Consider the following 5,580-nt stretch of genomic DNA (forward strand, 5'->3'; position numbering starts at 1 on the left):
CTGAAACAGGAAGAAATAGAAAATTTCAACACACCCATTACCAGTAAGGAAATCGAATCACTAATAAAAACTCTGTCAAAACCAAGAGTCCAGGGCCAGATGGCTTTCCGGGGGAATTCAACCAAACATTTAACGAAGAGTGAACACCTATTCTCTTGAAGCTGTTCCAAAACATAGAAATGGAAGGAAAACTTCCAAACTCTTCCTATGAAGTCAGCATTACCTCGATTCCAAAACCAGAGACCCCACTAAAAAGGAGAACTATAGACCAATTTCCCTGATGAACATGGACGCAAAATTCCTCACCAAGATGTTAGCCAACAATACATTAAAAATACATTAAATACATTAAAAGAATACATTAAAAAGTATGAACATGGATGCAAAAATCCTCAACAAGATAGTAGGCAACTGGATTCAACAATACATTAAAAAAAAGTATTCACCACAACCAAGTGGGATTTATACCTGGGATGCAGAGCTGGTTCAATATCCACAAAACAAATAATGTGAATCATCACATCAATAAAAGAAAGGACAAGACCCATACGATCCTCTCAACAGACTCAGAGAAAACATCTGACAAAATACAGCATCCTTTCTTGATAAAAACCCTCAAGAAAGTAGGGATAGAAGGAGCATACCTCGAGATCATAAAAGTCATATATGAATGACCCAATGCTAATATCATCCTCAATGGGGAAAAACTGAGAGCTTTCCCCCTAAGGTCAGGAACAAGACAGGGATGTCCTCTCTCGCCACTGTTACTCAACATAGTATTGGAAGTCTTAGCCTCTGCCATCAGACAACACAAAGAAATAAAAGCCTTCCAAATCAGCCAGGAGGAGGTCAAACATTCACTCTTCACAGACGACATGATACTCTATATGGAAAACCCAAAAGAGTCCACCAAAAACTACAAAAATTAATTCATGAATTCAACAAAGTTGCAGGATATAAAATCAACGCACAGAAATCAACTGCATTCCTATACACCAACAGTGAAGCGACAGAAATAGAAATCAAGGAATTGATCCCATCTTCAGTTGCACCAAAAACCCATAAAATACCAAGAAATACATCTAACCAAAGAGGCAGAAAATCTATACACTGAAAACAATAGAAAGCTTATGAGGCAAATTGCAGAAGACACAAAAAAAATGGAAAAAGATTCCATGCTCCATAGGAAGAACAAATATTGTTAAAAGGTCAATACTACCTAAAGCAATCTACATGTTCAATGCAATGTCTATCAAAATAACACCAGCATTCTTCACAGAGCTAGAACAAACAATCCTAACATTTGTATGGAACCAGAAAATACCCCAAATGGCCAAAGCAATCTTGAAAAAGAAAACCAAAGCAGGTGGCCTCACAATCCCAGACTTCAGGCTATACTACAAAGCTCTAATCATCAAGACAGTATGGCACTGGCACAAGAACAGACACTCAGATCAACAGAAGACAGAACCCAGACATGGACCCACAGACGTATGACCAACTCCAGGATATTAGTTCCAGTCTTTTGAACTCATTATTTAGGGCAGCTTTGTCCTGTGGCTGTGTGGAGTGTGAAATGAAAGGCTGCTCTAGTAATGGCAAGTACTTTAGGTATGGTATCTATCAAACTTAATTCTCACAGAAACATTGCTAAACTTTCAACTTTGCAGTCTGCAGACTGCTGGTGGACAAGTTATGGTGGAGAACTGATTTACTGTTGGTGCAAGTAGGTATATTTCTTCAAACTTTGAGGCTAACAGCATGGAAGTGTGCCCAGAAGGTGTAGATTTCCTGCACAAAGACACTGATGAAAGAAATCTATCAATATAGTTCACAGCCAAATGCTGGGTCTCATTCTGTGCTTTGTACTATTCTCCCATTTAAACCAGTCCACAAGCACAGCCGTCAAACTGTTTATGTGGTCTTACAGATTTCTTCATGTAACCCACTTGAGGCCTGCATTTAAAAAAAATGTTAACATTGAATTCATTTTTGAGATACAGAGAGACAGAGCACAGGTGCAGGAGGGGCAGAGAGCGAGGGAGACACAGAATCCGAAGCAGGCTCCAGGCTCTGCTCTGTCAGGACAGAGACCTAAGCGGGTCTCGAACTAATGAACTGCAAGATTATGACCTGAGCCCAAATTGGACACTTAACTTAAGCTCCACTGACAGAGCCACCCAGGTGCCCCTTTAGGTTTACATTTAATCTCCATTTCCCTAACGTATGTGTCAATATCCTCATGATAATCTAGGACTTCTTTAACATTCATTGGGTTTCCATCTTCTAGTACAACTGATATGTCCGTAATGTGTGGTGACTCAAAACTACTAGCCATTGGATAATCAAGAGATACCAGTGGTTTTCTTGGTCGAGGTAAAGTAAAAGCTAAATTGAAAGCCAGCACATTTTCATGATTTTTTTTTTTTTTTAGATTCATCTGGCCTTTTCCAGTCTATTCTTGTGTTTTATCCACCTGGTAAATGGAGGATGCTTACTGTTTGCTTCCCAGGGAGGTACAGCAGCATGTTCATCATGCATAGGAAGATCCTTAAGAGGTGCAATCTGTTGTGTCTTGGGCCTTTGCTGTGACACCGCAAAGCATGGTTCCTGGCCTTCAGTACAGCCACGCCTTCCCAAGTTTATTGAGCAGGCACCACCTTCTCTTGGTTGATGTTCCTCTGGTCCTCTTGGATTGTCATGTGCTACAGTTATCAGCAGCCCCTCTGGTTCTAGGCCTGGGCATGGAGCTGCCCAACATCACTGCTTCTGGGATCTTGGTGGGATAAGTCTGTGGCGCAAAGCAGTGTGTACTCTTTCCCAGGCTAAGAAACGCTCCAGCCACATCCAGCTGCCCCATCTCTAGGCAGCTTGCCCGCTAAGGATAACGCAGTACCAAGGAGGTTGCAAAAGGCATATGCAAGCACTTCCCACAGTGTGCAGGGATAAAGATGCTTCCAAGATGCAGCAAGCAGCCCACTGGAGTGGCAGCTAGCTGTTCCTGCAGTTCAGGTAGTTAATACACCAAATAACTCAATAAGGCATTTTCAGAGCCACTTGCCATATTTTCTGCACTGTAACTACATTTATATTGAAAATAGTTAACAATTTAAAATGCAAGCATCAAAAAAAATTAAAAAAAAAAGGGGCGCCTGGGTGGCACAGTCGGTTAAGCGTCCGACTTCAGCCAGGTCACGATCTCACGGTCCGTGAGTTCGAGCCCCATGTCAGGCTCTGGGCTGATGGCTCAGAGCCTGGAGCCTGTTTCCGATTCTGTGTCTCCCTCTCTCTCTGCCCCTCCCCCGTTCATGCTCTGTCTCTCTCTGTCCCAAAAATAAATAAACGTTGAAAAAAATTTTTTTTAATGCAAGCATCAAATATTTACAGTGCATTGTTTAGCTCATACACGATTCCTATTCCTAAAAGGTTCCGCAGGTGGATGGTACTGATGGCTCCAAATATTGTGAATGAAATTACTGCCACTGAAATGTATGCTTAAAAATAGTGAAAACGGTGACGTTTAAGTTATGTATGTTTACCAAAACAGGACATTTACAATCTGAAGTAACAGTACTTCACTGTTGGCTTATAAATGTATACTTCCTGTATCTCTCAGACATAATTTTAGATTAATAAAACAAGGCTGCATCTTGTAGACTTTCTGGTTTGGAAAACAATTTTCTTCAGAATGTTGAAAGATCGTGCTCATTTCAGCAGCACATATCCTAGAATCTTGAAAGACTTTTATCTTTTAATTTTTGCCATTATTATGACCTCTGTGTAGATGAACTCATGGGATGGGTTTTGTTTTGTTTTGTTTTCTCTGGATCCAACCATCTCTCTGAACCTTCACTTTGCAGTAAATTGTACCCTAAATATCTTCAGTCAGTATTTAGTGAATACTGAAGGTAGGGGGAGATATGGGACTTCATTTTAGCTAGAAAAATTTACTAAGAATGAATTTATTTAATATAAATGTGAGGATCTACATAAGACTGCACATAATTACAAATGCTTCAACTGAAACCCTGAGATACAATGGACCTATAACATTTCTAAGGAGAAATTTACTTTTAAGTAAGGAAATCCTATAAATAAGCCAAGATTTGTAAGAATATTTGTATTAAGATGATCCAGAAATCACTTCTAGTTCATAACTTCTCGGGGATACCTAATGTTCTAATGGGTGATTTGTCTTCTGAAATGTCTGCCTAACACCCCTGTTAGAATCAGTCTTCGTTCCCTGACCATCAGCTTAATTATTGCAAGGACTGCAAGCCCAGAAGAAATGTAGGTATGAAAGGATACAGAGAATGTACACGATGGTTAACCCATAAATAGGCATCCATGAAGTTTACTACTATCTGGAATCCTAATAAACAAGAATTTTTCTTTCCACTAATAAGCAACAGTTCACAAATTTTCTCCAATCCAAAATACGTCCATCTGTCCATTCAGCAGTGAAAAAACTAAAACATTTCCTCATTCTTACTGAGAATCCTCTCCTTAATTCAGGTGCTTCACAAACTATGTGGAAAGCCTTGTAGATATGCACATTTTTCTGTTACCACAGAAACAATAATCTATTTAGTAGGTCAAACAAACAAACAAACAAACAAACAAACACCACTGGTTTTCAAGGACAAACACCTGTTATACCTGTAGAAACCCATCCCAAAGATGTTTCCTAGAAGAGTGAAAATGTCCGTAAGTCATATGTGGGGCTTACAGTATTACTCTATTCTAAGATTAGAAACACAATTATTTTAATTTTATCTAATTCCATTCTATTATTGTGCAGTAAAGGGTATCTCTTGCTTAAAGAAAAGTCTGGCCTTTATACAGCTTCTGGAATGTAATCAGTAAACTCTCTGAATACCACGCAGCAAAAAATTTTACTTACTGGGGGGCAATGGGCCATGCTGCACAGTTCATGGTAAAATGTGACTCATGGTGGGGGGTTTGGGCCAGGAAATACCAGACTGATCTCTGAAGGGACTGGACACTAAGATCAGTCATGCTGAAAGTCATCCATGTGATGGGAGTTTCCCTACTTGGCAACACTATATGCATGCTGTCAATCACAATTTCTGGGAGATTAAGCTCTGTCCATACAACCCTAGTGGGGAGAGACAACTGAAAGTTCATGCCTGGACTTTGTTCTATGATCCTCTTCTCTTTGATGATTCAAATTTACATTTTCATCGTTATCTTTTCTGAATTCTTGGGAGTACTTTTTAGCAAATTGCTGAACTTGAGGGTGATCCTGGACACCTCACTCAGCTGCATTCATATTCCTAATAATAATAATAATAATAATAATAATAATAATAATAATAATAATAATAATATGATAGAAAAATTTTAATTATGAGTTCTCTGACTCTAGTTCATTTTAATTTCAAAGATCTGAAATACCTTTCTGATGATATGAATTTCCTTCTAATAGAAAAATTAACCGTATTGGTGCTCTCCCCACTCTATATTTCTGTTGTCAAATAAATAGTTAGGGGTGCCTGGTTGGGTCAGTCAGCTGAACATCCAACTCTGGATTTCAGTGGTTCAGGTCATGATCCCAGG

At 39.2% G+C, this 5,580-nt stretch overlaps 1 pseudogene; it reads right to left on the reverse strand.

Moving 5' to 3' along the window:
- Positions 1 to 1,487: 1,487 nt before the first annotated feature.
- On the reverse strand, positions 1,488 to 2,702 carry LOC115508214 (annotated as a pseudogene).
- Between the last annotated feature and the right edge of the window lie 2,878 nt (positions 2,703 to 5,580).

This window comes from Lynx canadensis (assembly GCF_007474595.2).
Source record: "Lynx canadensis isolate LIC74 chromosome Y unlocalized genomic scaffold, mLynCan4.pri.v2 scaffold_89_arrow_ctg1, whole genome shotgun sequence".
NCBI lineage: Eukaryota > Metazoa > Chordata > Mammalia > Carnivora > Felidae > Lynx > Lynx canadensis.